The 15,344-nt window shown below is 41.7% G+C and overlaps 2 long non-coding RNA genes across 3 annotated transcripts; one reads left to right on the forward strand and one right to left on the reverse strand.

Moving 5' to 3' along the window:
• Nucleotides 1-5,629: 5,629 nt before the first annotated feature.
• Nucleotides 5,630-6,532, reverse strand: LOC130989085 (uncharacterized). Its single transcript, XR_009090455.1, has 2 exons — nt 6,166-6,532; nt 5,630-6,072 (listed from the first exon to the last, which is right to left on the reverse strand). It is a non-coding gene; the product is annotated as an uncharacterized LOC130989085 (long non-coding RNA).
• A 4,628-nt stretch (nt 6,533-11,160) lies between these two features.
• LOC130989086 (uncharacterized) lies at nt 11,161-12,848 on the forward strand. Of its 2 annotated transcripts, none has more exons than XR_009090456.1 (3): nt 11,161-11,248; nt 12,179-12,272; nt 12,553-12,848. It is a non-coding gene; the product is annotated as an uncharacterized LOC130989086 (long non-coding RNA). The 2 variants fall into 2 exon arrangements; XR_009090457.1 differs by having other exon boundaries at nt 11,165-11,248; nt 12,173-12,272.
• Nucleotides 12,849-15,344: the final 2,496 nt, after the last annotated feature.

The following is a 15,344-nucleotide window of genomic DNA, read 5'->3' on the forward strand; positions in this document are numbered from 1 at the left end:
CTTACGAATTGAGAGGATATAGGTCAAAGCTTTTCTAGGAAAATTTCTAGGTTATTCCTATTTCGAGGACGATGTTCAAAATAAATATTTCAAAACCCGTAATTCAATATCATGAACTGAAATATTCCGAAATAAAATCATAGCTGCAATAATCTTCAACATGATGAATTGTATACTGAACTTTCTCATAATAACTTGAATAATGAACTTGAACTTTCTGATCATAACTTCAATTATTGCAGCAAGTTTAACATAAATTCGGAATATAAACAGTTTATACTCATCCCCTTGAAAACTTTTAAAATAACTTTTACCTTGAAGTCGGAGCGCGTAGTGGTCGAATGGCCTTGTCACACTTGACTTGAAACATTTTAAGAAAAATTTTATTTTGCAGAGTCTACAGGAAAGTAGACCTGCTCTGATACCATGCTGTAACACCCTAATCTAATTAACGTATTAAATATGAATGTAAATAATTTTTGACAGCGGAAATATCATAAAATATCCAGGTATTAGGTAAAACTTGTGCTAAGCAAAACTTTAAATACTTAAATTAGTTGAAAATCAAATCAACTACTTGATAAATGTCTTGAATCTCGATGCGCCCATTCGACCTTCCACGCGTCTCCAACGTCAAAATACCTGAAATGTTTAATATGGGATGAGCATACAGAATATACTCAGTGTGGGAAACATGCAATAATTGTCCACGTTAATAAAATGGTCAACACATACGCACTGCACTGTACTGATAACTGAAATTCGCACGGTGGCATACCAAGGACTTTAAAGTCCTGGACCCATTGAGCAGGCCCCTGGCGAATAGGTTGCAACCCTAACTGTAACATGAAATCGCATTGTGGCATACCAAGGACGGTGAAGTCCTGGACCCATTGAGCGGGCCCCTAGCGATATAACTGAATTTACAACACATATGGCAAACACATAATATTAAAATGGACAACAATTAACCACGGCATGTACTGAAATAAATCCCACACCTGAATTTGAACTTGAAGGTAAACTTTGAGTAATTCAATCAAAAGTAACGTCCTAGTCGCGCCGCACCTAGTCAGATAAATTCAAATAATAACATATAAGGGCCTAAATGTGCTTAGAAAATAATTTAAAACTATAGGATTATGTAAAAAAAATAATTGACCTAATGAATTTATTAGTAATATATATTTTCTCATGAAAATTTGGATTATGAAATGATTTAAAATGAAAATCCAGTTTAACTAGAGAAACATTAAAATGTGAAGCCCAGCCCAAACACCCAATTAAAATCGAGCCCACCAATTTAATCTAACCTAGGGCCCAAGCCCATTTTCCCTTCACCCTAAATTAAACTCACACCCTTACATCTCCACAACATAACTCACGCAGCTTCACTCCCTCTCTCAACCCTCTTCCCTCTCCTCTTCTCGGCCTTCAGCCGCTGCCACCAGACGGCACGCCGCCGCCGGAGGCCGGCGGCTCTGCCTCCTTTCTCTTCCCCCTTCTTCCTATCTCCCTCTCACCCCTCACTTCTCGCCCTCTTCCTCCTCCCCTGCCTTGTTCTCGCCGCACCAGCCGCAGCCGCCCTCTCTCCCTTTCCTCACCGCTAGTCTCCCTCTCACTCTCTTCCACCGCACCCAACAGCGGCGTCCACCCTTCTCCAGCGACCCTCGCCGCCAGCCAGCACCACCACCCCGTTCCTTCCTCCTTCTCGCCGACAACAGCAGCAACTGCCATCGCTGCCCAGGCGCCTTCTCCGTCTGTTCGACCAGACCAGCATAGCAGCGGCCAAGACCACCGCACCGCTGCCCCTTCTCTTCCTCCGTCGGCCGCCGTGGCGCGCAGCGCCGGCGGCTCCGTTCTGCAGCCATCCCCCCTCTTCCCTTCTCTTGTCTAAACTCTTAAACCACCATTTCTCTTTCAATCACTTCTATTTCTATTTCCTTTTTCCATGTAATTAGTAATATCTATAGAATTACAGAAAATAGATGTATGCATGTTTGATTTTATCAAAACAAGAATTTTGAGGGAGTTTGGTTGTTTTCTGTAAATTGAAAGAAAGCAGATATTTTTGCACATGAAAATAAAACTATACAAGTTTATAAGAATTACCGATGGAGATTCGGCGGTGGGAAGAAACATGATGAATTATAAAAGACTTTCTCTGTTGGATTTGTTGGATAAAAGCAGTAGAGTAAAGGAGATATATATATATACTGGGTCGAATTCGTGCTGCACAAGAATGAATATTTGTGGCTGAAAATGTAAACAAATTGTGACTAAAATAAAAGACACGTGATTGCTGTTGATTGTTGAAGAAGGAAATTGCTAAAAGTTTATGGGCTCTAATTCAATTCAAGCCCAAAGAAAATAAATGCACAAAAGGCCCAATATATATATAATTGCAAATAATTGTATTTAGGTCCAAATTAAATTAAAAATAATTGAATATAACCTTCTATTTCCATAGATATAATCTATAGTTCAAAATCATACATCTAACTAGGGGCGCGACTAGATTCATCACAAACTCGACTCATAGATATATATATATATATATATATTAATAACTCGAAAATATAACAATTTCCAAATAAAATTTGTAAAGGAAGTAAATGGTTTTGGGCTGTGACAAACCTACCCACTTAAAAAAATTTCGTCCTCGAAATTTAACTTAATAGGTTCTAAATGGGAATAATGAGCTAGGATTTCTCTTCTCATTCTCATGTAGTTTCTTGGGGTCCGTGCCTAGTTCACTCTATATTTGACTATCGGTGCTTCTTGACTTCGTAAAGCTTGTACTTTTGATCTAATATACTGATTGACTTCTCTTTTGTACGCTGATGAATGATGTGGCTGAAATCGTGCAAGTATTTCGCAATCCTCGAGACACACATTTGTACTGCTGACCGTTGTAGCGTGAAAGCTAGACGGTAGGCTACGTCATCCTATTCGTTCTCGAATTTTAAACGAACCTATAAATCGAGGTCTCAATTTTCGTTTCTTTCTGAACCACGGGACTCTATTTATCGGTGCTACTTAAGGAGAATACTTCCGCCAACCTTGAAATAGAACGTCGAAATAGAACTTCTTTCTTCTATCGGTCCCGTGCCATTTTGATCCTTTTGTCTCGCAATTACTTCGATGGTTGCTTTCACGATTTTTTTTTTTTTTTTTTTTTTTTGGGCCTAACACTTATCGTTTGCCAAATACATCCCTAATGTAAAGATGACCTACATTTTTTTCCTATATAATGCCTCGTATAGAGCCTATGTTGATAGTAGTTGGAAAACTGCTATTATTCGTGAATTCTATCGACGGTAAATGAGCTTCCTAACAAACTCAACTATCGTTTTCTTCTTTCATCTTTAACATCTTGTGAAGGTCTTGGTGTTTCCAGGGCGTGCCGTGTAACTCGTGCGATGCTCTTGAAAAATTTTCTCCATCAGTTTATTGTCCTTGGGGACCCAAATTCTGTCTACCTACTAAACATTCTATCACGTGCCAATATGAATATCCATATTATCGTCTCTTAAACCTCTATTCGTCATTCGGTGGAGAAAAGTCGTTGATTTCCTGAGCTTCCTTAAGTTAATCTTGTATCGTGAACACTAATGTTGCTAACTTAACTTTCTGAGTATTCGAAGTTACTACGTCGAGTTTCTACCTTTTGAATTCTCTTATCAAGGTCTCTTGTTAAGTTATCATCCAAGCGAGTTGTCTTTTATCTTTTCCTGCTAAGTGCCACGCCACCACATTAGCTTTTTCTTGGTAATGTTGTATGGTGTAATCGTAGTCTAACACAAGCTCTAGCCATCTTTTCTGTCTCCTGTCCAGCTCCTTGCTTCAATGTGTCAGTGTAGATACGGAGTTGTCTAATCCAGCTGGTATGGTCAACACTGGTACTGTCGTCAATCTTCTCTTCAATTCTTGAAATCATGCCCGCACTTGTCAGTCATTTGAACGTGACTGATCACCTTGTTAATCGTGCCTTGATGAATCTTCTACAATAACCTGCGAGTCCTAAGAAACATTTTACTCACTAGCATTTGTAAGCGTCCTCCAATTATTGATAGCTTCTGCTTTAGCTGGGTCCACTTCGATTCCTTGAGCAATTACTACGCGAGCGAGAAAGACTACTCGATTTAACGAAAACTCGCACTTCTTAAATCTGCGTAAAGTTTCGCGTTCCATAAAGTAAATAAGACGATCTTGAAATATTCATCACGTCACACATCGTTACTTAAGTATATCAAAATATTGTTGATGAAAACTATGACTAACTTATCTGGAAAGTCGTCTTCGATATATCACTCTATTTTATCCTAATTTGATGGCAACCCAATCTCAAGTCGATCTTCGAAATCACGTCTACTTCTTTCAATTGGTTGAGTAAATCTTCTACCCGTGGCAAATGGTACTTTCTCTTGATGGTGAGTCGATCTAGCCCAAACAATAAACACACACATCATTCGTTCCGTCTTTCTTCTTGACCATTAAGAATGGCATTTCCCAGGACGACATGCTTGGACAATAAACCTTATGTCTAAACGCTCTCGCAATTGCGTATTTAATTCTTCAATTCTTTTGGCGCCATCATATGATGCTTTGAAATAGGTGCAACTCTAGGTACTAGATCGATCGTGAACTATACTTGTCTATCTAGCAGCGATATTCAAGCGAGATCCTCAAGGTGACGCTGAGGAAAAATCATGTACCACTAGCACACTCTCGAGGGGAAGTTCTTCGTCTTCTTTTCCTTCAATGTTTACTACACGGCGCTTCCTAGAATATTGATCTAATATCTCCATTGCTTTCATCACAGATATCGTCGTTTCAGAGTTCCTCCACAAGTTGAAAGATAACATATGATGTTTTCTGTCCGTTGGTACAATTGAGATGAGTGAAAACTCGTTCTAGTTCCTCTAACCCTTCTTCAACTGCTAATTACCTATCAAGTCTATCGAATCATTGCGAGTTGTAGTTCATTTGACAGCACTATCCATCGCGTTAAGCATTTGAGTTGACTTTAGGTCGCGTAGCCTGAGCTTGGGTTTGTTGTTTGGACAAATCCTCGTAATGCACTCAAAATTGATTCTTGAAATCTCATCCACTAGTTTGACGAGTTTGTTTTGCTTAGCTTCGTCCTTGTAGTTCGTGCTAGTGTTCTCTACACTAGCTACGAGAATAGGCATGCGTACTTCTTATGGATCTATATTCAGGGACATTTTATATAGGTTTCTACGCACTTACGAATTGAGAGGATATAGGTCAAAGCTTTTCTAGGAAAATTTCTAGGTTATTCCTATTTCGAGGACGATGTTCAAAATAAATATTTCAAAACCCGTAATTCAATATCATGAACTGAAATATTCCGAAATAAAATCATAGCTGCAATAATCTTCAACATGATGAATTGTATACTGAACTTTCTCATAATAACTTGAATAATGAACTTGAACTTTCTGATCATAACTTCAATTATTGCAGCAAGTTTAACATAAATTCGGAATATAAACAGTTTATACTCATCCCCTTGAAAACTTTTAAAATAACTTTTACCTTGAAGTCGGAGCGCGTAGTGGTCGAATGGCCTTGTCACACTTGACTTGAAACATTTTAAGAAAAATTTTATTTTGCAGAGTCTACAGGAAAGTAGACCTGCTCTGATACCATGCTGTAACACCCTAATCTAATTAACGTATTAAATATGAATGTAAATAATTTTTGACAGCGGAAATATCATAAAATAAAGATTTGGATTTATTATCAAATAAATAAATTTTTAAATAAAATATTTTGAAAACACTTCAAAGGGAGCAAACCCTAAAAAAAATTAAACTTTTAAATAATGTACTCAAAGGCTAACTTTGATTTAAAAATCGACAATCAACCTCTTATTTCAAAGCATGACATAAAGATGTCATCAAAATATCCAGGTATTAGGTAAAACTTGTGCTAAGCAAAACTTTAAATACTTAAATTAGTTGAAAATCAAATCAACTACTTGATAAATGTCTTGAATCTCGATGCGCCCATTCGACCTTCCACGCGTCTCCAACGTCAAAATACCTGAAATGTTTAATATGGGATGAGCATACAGAATATACTCAGTGTGGGAAACATGCAATAATTGTCCACGTTAATAAAATGGTCAACACATACGCACTGCACTGTACTGATAACTGAAATTCGCACGGTGGCATACCAAGGACTTTAAAGTCCTGGACCCATTGAGTAGGCCCCTGGCGAATAGGTTGCAACCCTAACTGTAACATGAAATCGCATTGTGGCATACCAAGGACGGTGAAGTCCTGGACCCATTGAGCGGGCCCCTAGCGATATAACTGAATTTACAACACATATGGCAAACACATAATATTAAAATGGACAACAATTAACCACGGCATGTACTGAAATAAATCCCACACCTGAATTTGAACTTGAAGGTAAACTTTGAGTAATTCAATCAAAAGTAACGTCCTAGTCGCGCCGCACCTAGTCAGATAAATTCAAATAATAACATATAAGGGCCTAAATGTGCTTAGAAAATAATTTAAAACTATAGGATTATGTAAAAAAAATAATTGACCTAATGAATTTATTAGTAATATATATTTTCTCATGAAAATTTGGATTATGAAATGATTTAAAATGAAAATCCAGTTTAACTAGAGAAACATTAAAATGTGAAGCCCAGCCCAAACACCCAATTAAAATCGAGCCCACCAATTTAATCTAACCTAGGGCCCAAGCCCATTTTCCCTTCACCCTAAATTAAACTCACACCCTTACATCTCCACAACATAACTCACGCAGCTTCACTCCCTCTCTCAACCCTCTTCCCTCTCCTCTTCTCGGCCTTCAGCCGCTGCCACCAGACGGCACGCCGCCGCCGGAGGCCGGCGGCTCTGCCTCCTTTCTCTTCCCCCTTCTTCCTATCTCCCTCTCACCCCTCACTTCTCGCCCTCTTCCTCCTCCCCTGCCTTGTTCTCGCCGCACCAGCCGCAGCCGCCCTCTCTCCCTTTCCTCACCGCTAGTCTCCCTCTCACTCTCTTCCACCGCACCCAACAGCGGCGTCCACCCTTCTCCAGCGACCCTCGCCGCCAGCCAGCACCACCACCCCGTTCCTTCCTCCTTCTCGCCGACAACAGCAGCAACTGCCATCGCTGCCCAGGCGCCTTCTCCGTCTGTTCGACCAGACCAGCATAGCAGCGGCCAAGACCACCGCACCGCTGCCCCTTCTCTTCCTCCGTCGGCCGCCGTGGCGCGCAGCGCCGGCGGCTCCGTTCTGCAGCCATCCCCCCTCTTCCCTTCTCTTGTCTAAACTCTTAAACCACCATTTCTCTTTCAATCACTTCTATTTCTATTTCCTTTTTCCATGTAATTAGTAATATCTATAGAATTACAGAAAATAGATGTATGCATGTTTGATTTTATCAAAACAAGAATTTTGAGGGAGTTTGGTTGTTTTCTGTAAATTGAAAGAAAGCAGAGATTTTTGCACATGAAAATAAAACTATACAAGTTTATAAGAATTACCGATGGAGATTCGGCGGTGGGAAGAAACATGATGAATTATAAAAGACTTTCTCTGTTGGATTTGTTGGATAAAAGCAGTAGAGTAAAGGAGATATATATATATACTGGGTCGAATTCGTGCTGCACAAGAATGAATATTTGTGGCTGAAAATGGAAACAAATTGTGACTAAAATAAAAGACACGTGATTGCTGTTGATTGTTGAAGAAGGAAATTGCTAAAAGTTTATGGGCTCTAATTCAATTCAAGCCCAAAGAAAATAAATGCACAAAAGGCCCAATATATATATAATTGCAAATAATTGTATTTAGGTCCAAATTAAATTAAAAATAATTGAATATAACCTTCTATTTCCATAGATATAATCTATAGTTCAAAATCATACATCTAACTAGGGGCGCGACTAGATTCATCACAAACTCGACTCATAGATATATATATATATATATTAATAACTCGAAAATATAACAATTTCCAAATAAAATTTGTAAAGGAAGTAAATGGTTTTGGGCTGTGACACCAGTGGTGGATTCTCGCTTAGTCCTAAAGAAGAGAAAAGCTGCCACGCTGGCCCTTGCCGAAAAGAGACGCAAGGAAAGCCTTCAAAAGGGCAGCAAGTTTGTGGACCCTGAGGCTGGGTCGGCAGGTGATGCGGAGGCGATCTCCGTGGATACCGGAGGAGGCAAGGCACCGGCCTTACCCGTGGGGGAGTTCGAGGCTTCTGGCTCCAAACCCATCTCGGCCTTGAAGGGGCGAGACTTTGTCCATGCTCTGCTCTCCCATATCCATCCTAAGGATAGGGAGGCCACGCAGAAGATAAAGAAGGCAGCGTTAGCTCACCAACTCAGCCAATTGGTGCTTCAGGTGCCCTGCATTTTTTACCATGTTTAAATGATTTTAGTACTAACCTCTTAATTTCTCTGCTCTGATATTTTCCCATCATTTCTCTGCAGCTGGAGTACCGGGTCGGGGAAGTGATCAAGTGCATCGATGACTATGGTGCACTGGAGAGTGACTTGGAGGCAGAGAAGCAGTGGACGGCGCAATGCGACGAGGAGATCGCCGGTACCGTGGAGCGGTACAGCAAAGCCGAGGCAGACGTGGCCGAGCTGCGGGCCAAACTTGCTCAGGCGGAGGTGGAGAAGGCCTCCTTAGCCTCCGAACTGGAGAGAGCCAAGAAAGAAGGCTATGATAACCTCGCCAAATTCCGAGCGAGGTATGACGAGGAGTATAAGGAGGCCAAACGTAGCTGGAGGAGAGCCTGTGAGGGCGCTCAGAACCGGGGTTACGCTCTGGGGGCCCGGGACCAGCGCTTAGAGTTCTTCCTGTCTCCCCAAGGCCAACAATTTCTGGGTATGATACTGGAGGGTACTTTGGCGACCTTTCAGAGGAGTCCGGATTATTTGGAGAGCTTCGGCTCCATCTTCACCTATGTAATAAAGCAGGCCGCGACGAAGGCGGTGGAGATGGTGGGCGCGTCCGCGGAGCAGATCGCTGCCCTGGACATGGATGCCTTGATGGATAACATCAAGGATGAAAATTTGAATAGACTTTTGGGGATCACTGCTGAGTCCCCAAAGAAGCCTGAGTGGTGGTACCCAGTTTTGGAGAAGGTCCTTCCCCAATTTGCTTTTGGGGTCTGCCCTGAACCGGCGCCTGCTGCTCCCGTATACTGGCCTCCCTTCTGCGCCTCTCTGGCAAAGTTCGTGAACCGGCTGAAGGGTGAGGCTAGTGACAGCTCTTTGGGATTCTCGCGGTTCAGCATGGAGCGTCCTCTTCCTTCTGGCTTCCAGTCCTCAGCCTTTGAAGACCCAGCCCCCCTTTCTGCTGCGGTGGATCAACTCTATAACAGCCCGGCTCCAGAGTTGACGACTGTCCCCACAGACCAACACGAGTCTTTTTTAGCGTGTTTTGTCCTCACTCGCACGCTCCCTGAGAAACTTCCCAGGGGGTCACCCATCCCGAAATTGCTCCAAGCCAAGCACGCTTAACCTTGGAGTTTCTTTCGTATAGGCACCAGAAAAGAAGATGCATCTTGTTGATATGAGTAGCACCTATCAAATCACTTAAGCTCTCCTCGAATATGCAGTCCCATACCTGCATATTCTTGGAATCCCTCTCGTTCGGGTGTGTTTCGGTTCATCCCTGCGCCCCTCCGCTTGGAAGTCTTAACCGGAGCCGCTCCTTGTTCGTACCTCTTTTGCACCGGCGATCACTCCGCACTTCGTCCCCGGGAGTCACAGGCCTACCAGCTTCCGCTTGGTTCGTCCCCGAACCACACCGTATTGGGAGAGGTTCGGCTCTAATACCACCTGTGACGCCCGGGGACGAAGTGCGGAGTGATCGCCGGTGCAAAAGAGGTACGGACAATGAGCGGCTCCGGTTAAGACTTCCAAGCGGAGGGGCGCAGGGATGAACCGAAACACACCCGAACGAGAGGGATTCCAAGAATATGCAGGTATGTGACTGCATATTCGAGGAGAGCTTAAGTGATTTGATAGGTGCTACTCATATCAACAAGATACATCTTCTTTTCTGGTGCCTATACGAAAGAAACTCCAAGGTTAAGCGTGCTTGGCTTGGAGCAATTTCGGGATGGGTGACCCCCTGGGAAGTTTCTCAGGGAGCGTGCGAATGAGGACAAAACACGCTAGAAAAGACTCGTGTTGGTCTGTGGGGACAGTCGTCAACTCTGGAGCCGGGCTGTTACAGTTTGGTATCAGAGCAGGTCTACGTTCCTGTAGACTTGCGAATTATTTTTTTTCTGAAATAAAATTTTGTTGAAATCGAATTAAAAAAAATTGTGTTTGATATTTTGGTATTTCATTTCTTTGGGGGAATTGTAGTTCATCATTGCTGCCCTACGTCGACTCCGAGGTAACATCTAAATTTATCATTATTTTACTAAATTTAAGGTTATATGGGGTGAGTATGAATGGGCTGTGTCGGGAAAAAGATTGGAATGTGCGATCATATCTCACAAGGCATGATTTATATATATTTCATATATATTTCACTTGATATGATCTGTTGCTATTTTTATTGTAAATGCCCGACACTCTCTGCTATGAAAGTTATGAATGTATATTTTATAAAGTTCTTGCAGTTGATTATTTTGGAATATGAAATTTAAATGGCTTTATTTAAATGATTTTTATGTCAAAAGTATCCCTCGAAAGATGAACTTCTAGCTCGATACCCTCACATTAAAAGTTTAGAAGGTTAATTTCGAGGACGAAATTTTTTTAAGGGTGGTAGGGTGTAATACCCCTACACTTTTTTATTGAAATTTAAATTATAATTTATATTCTAAAATTTTATAATTATTATTATTTCTAGACCCTTTACTATTTCATATAAATGTTAATCTATTTATTTTATAATCCTTATCGTCATGAGTTTTGCATTTTATAATGGCAGGTTGTCCGATTCTTGGAGCTACGATGCGCCCCTGGCAAAAATTAAGATTTGAATAAATGATTTTAGACATGAGAATAAGTTAGTGAATTCAATTTCTTGACTAATCTAGAATCTTAATATTAGTTATAACAAAATAGAAATACCTTTAATTTTTATATTATTATTAGTATTATAAAATGACTTCCAAAGGAAGCCATAACTTTTATAATTATAAGAATTCTCTAGAGGGTTAAACATTCATTCTTATCTCTCTCTCTCTCTCTTCAGTTTCACTCCAGCAATTAGAGGTAAGATTTTCTTCATTCATTCTCTTGTTTCAAGTATCTTCTTTGTTGGGATTTTGGTTAGGGTTGTTGATATTTTGCTTTGTGTTGTGCGTATGTGTGTATATCTTTCTGTGGGTGGGTGAGTCTGTACGGCCGTCACTTTCCGGCGGATTTCCGGCAAGCTCCGGAAACTAAAACATAGGAAGATAGGTACCATTGGAAAGCTCTCGTCGATACCTTTCCAACGGTACCTTCGGATTGTCGATCCGACATCGGACGAGGGAGTTATGAGCCTGCAAAGTCAGGGTACCAAATCTGTGCGCGGGATTCCGACGGGAAATCCAGCGCCACCTTGTTGTAGTGTTTTCTATGTCTCTTTGAAGTCTAAACATGAAGCAATATGAGGGGTTTTGAAGCCTATGGTCTGGGCTACAACTTGACGTCTTCAATTTTGTTTTTGAGCGTTCAATGAAGGAGAAATAGAGTCATAAAATCGGCTTGACGAAGCAAGGGTTTCGCCATTGCTAAAATTGAAATTTTGACATCACATCGATGCCAGATTTAGGATCAGACTTTGGGTTTTTATTTGAGTTAACCTTGTCTTGATTTCAATCTGTTTAAGGAATTTTGACCTATTTAAGCTCTAATTCTTTTATAATAGATTGTATTGTGAGCTCATAGAACCTTATATAAATTGTTAGATCATTTACATGCAATATTGTGCTATTAACTTAAAAGATAGTAGCATAAAAATTGGATTAATTGGAGATATTACTATATCATAAACATAGTTTGATTGCATAACTGAATTGAATGTTTCAAATGAGCTCTTATTGAGTTTAATTTTGTAAATATGCCTTAAGCTTCTAGAATATTACAAGGAAATTATCTAAACTCTAGAGTTAATACATGAAAAGTTAATCACTAAGCTAAAGTATTCTTAAGTGCCAGGAGCGGCGCAATCAGGCTCAAGGACGGACAACCATACAAAATTTGAAGAGGTTCTTTCGAATTACATCTTTTGAGGTAGGGTTTACTTTAATCTGTAAGCATAATGGTCACATTGTTATAATCATTGTTGTGTTGTGCATCATGCATATGAGCTAATATGGCCCACAAGGGGTTAGATCCACAAGGGATCAAATAAGTTGATTTACCCACAAGGGGTCAGGTCCACAAGGGACTGAGACTAGTCTCATGAAATCGGCTAAGTTAAAGAAGTTCATTATGTTTGCTGCATCACACAATTGTTTATAACAGCTTGCAGCGTTTACCTCACTGAGTGTGCTAGCATACTCACGCCCTACTTTTAATGTTGCTTTCAGGTTAAGGAGCCGACGAGCAAGGCAAGCACGGATGAGCTCATATTCTCCTACTTATACTATTTTGTGTAAATTATAATATTTTGCTTTATGTACTACTGGAAAAGTTTGTGGTGGGCTGTGACCCAATGATCTAGTATTTGAATATGCGAGTAGTTGAGGGTTGTGACCCAATGGTGACTAATGGGCCGTGATCCAATAGTTGATGTTTATATATGTGCTATGCTTTGTGTTAAATGGCTACTTAGGCATGCCTATATTTTGTTTGAAATATATATATAGAGAAAGAGTTTTGTCTAGTTTTAATTATTCAATGGCTTGATCTGCTTTAATATAGATAAATATTTATTAGAAATAAGATTTTGTAATGTTGCTCATTTTAAAATTGTGAGAGCGTTACAAACTCTATGCCCTGTACAAAGATGAAACAAAATATACACATGAGGCATTGAAGTTGTTAGACGTGGAAGCTCGTCTCCCCGCGGTGAAGGACTGTGGCATGTTGCCAGTGTTTGAGGCAGGAGGCCCTCTGTCGAGGCTTCTGAGGCTGTTGTTGAAGTCGATGCCGCTATTTCGGTTGCTGTGAATCCCCCCGTCTCTGCTGCTCCCGAGTTTGCTGTCTCTGCTCCTCCCTCTTGACTGCCCTGTTATCCCCTCCCCTAGCTTATCAGAATTTTTTTTTGTAACTTCGAACTTGTAAATACTTAGTATTTATTTCGATCTTCATGTACAGTTTTCGCTGCTTCGGCGTTTATGAATGAAATTTCTTCATGACCCTTTTCTTCCTTTAATTTCTATGTTGGTTCTGCATTCATTCGTCCTTCGTATTATTTTATTGTTTGTTGTAGTTGATGTGAGCTTGCATTCCAGGACCTCGAGATGTAACGCATGTTTTTGTTGTGTAGAGTAGAATTCTTATTTTTTGTCGAAGTATTTGTGGTTCCTCTGGTCGGCTTTCTTCTAAGCAGCTTTCCTGGTTATGCTTTCTGTCTGACACCTCTGGATGATCCTTCTGACTCCCCTTTCCGGGGATGTCTTTGGTTCGTCCCTCTGTGGTTACTCTGTCTCCTCTTTCTGGGTGTCTCTCTGACTCCTCCTTCTGGGATTGCTCTGACTCTTCCTTCGGGGGTTTCTCTGACTCCTGCTTCGAGGATTTCTCTGATTCATGCTTCGAGGATTTCTCTGACTCCTGCTTCGAGGGTTTCTCTGACTCCTGCTTCGAGGATTCCTCTGACTCCTACTTCTGAGCCATCCCTTCGCTGCTCCCTTTGCTTCTTTCCTTCGCTGCTTCCCCTCGCTGCTCCCCTTCTTGCTAGTTGGAACACTCTGCGCGGAGCATGAAAGACCCGGTGGGTGCAACCAACTTTCGTGGCTTACGATTAAAAGAACACCCTGCACGGAGCATGGAAGACCCGGGGGGTGCAACCAACTTTCGTGGCTTACGATTAAGAGAACACCTTACACGGAGCATGGAAGACCCGGGGGGTGCAACCAACTTTCGTGGCTTACGGTTAAGTAGTAGCCCTCTACGCGGAGCATGGAGGACCCGGGGGGTGCAACCAACTTTCGCGGCTTACGATTCAACAGTAACCCTCTGCGCGGAGCATGGAAGACCCTGGGGGTGCAACCAACTTTCGCGGCTTATGATTCAACAGTAACTCTCTGCGCGGAGCATGGAAGACCCTAGGGGTGCAACCAACTTTCGCGGCTTACGATTCAACAGTAACTCTCTGCGCGGAGCATGGAAGACCCTGGGGGTGCAACCAACTTTCGCGGCTTATGATTCAAGTGATTCCTCTGCACTGCCCTCGACCCTACCTTTGTTGTTTGTTTTCCCCTTATCTTGCTAAGTAGCAATTTGATTTTTATTTATTCCTTGCCTTGCTAAGCAGCAATTTGAATTTGTAAATTGTGGATTGTGGGTATATACCCTACTCCCCCCGCTGGTGACATGTACAATGCTCTGCATGAACATGTTAAGTGAAATATGTAATTTGGAAAGCAATAATTTAAAGTAAATGAATCAACACCAGGGAATTCCCTAGAACCACGTATCCGATTTTATTGATATCATGGCCCCGAACCTCATTAAACCCCTGTGGGGAAAAAGAGTATTCGGTCTACAATTTGACATGTCATCGAATCAACATTATACATAGAACTTTTTCAGGGTGTTGATATTCCACGGTCTGGGGAGAGCTCTGCCGTCTAGATCCGACAAAGTGTACACTCCGCCGCCCAGGACCTCGGTGATAATGAAGGGACCCTCCCAATTAGGTTCGAACTTGCCCACCGGCTTCAATGCATCGGACCTCTTGAGGACTAGGTCTCCCTTGGCTAGCTTCCTTGCTCTGACCCTCTTGTCGTATCCCGCCTTGATGATGCTTTTGTACTTCGCTGCTCTGACTTGAGCTTCGTCCCTTTGTGCCTCAACAAGATCAAGCTCTGTTCTTCAGAGTTCGGAATTTTGCTCTGTGTCGTAGGTGGTATCGCGATATGACTTCAGTCTGGCCTCCGCTGGTATTACTGCATTGGATCCGTATACCATGGTGAAAGGTGCCTCTCCGGTTGCTGTCTTTGGGCTAGTTCGGTAGGCCCAAAGGACAGTGTCCAACTCCTCGACCCATTTCCCTCTGCTCTGATTCAACCGCTTTTTGATCCCCTCGCAGATTGATCTGTTTGCTAGCTCCACTTGCCCATTTGCTTGAGGATGAGCCACGGATACGAAACGCTGGGTGATGTCCATTCGATCACAGAAGTCAGCAATCCTCTGCCCTGTGAATTGGGTTCCATTG

The sequence above is a fragment of the Salvia miltiorrhiza genome, chromosome 6 (assembly GCF_028751815.1).
Source record: "Salvia miltiorrhiza cultivar Shanhuang (shh) chromosome 6, IMPLAD_Smil_shh, whole genome shotgun sequence".
Classification (NCBI taxonomy): Eukaryota; Viridiplantae; Streptophyta; class Magnoliopsida; order Lamiales; family Lamiaceae; genus Salvia; species Salvia miltiorrhiza.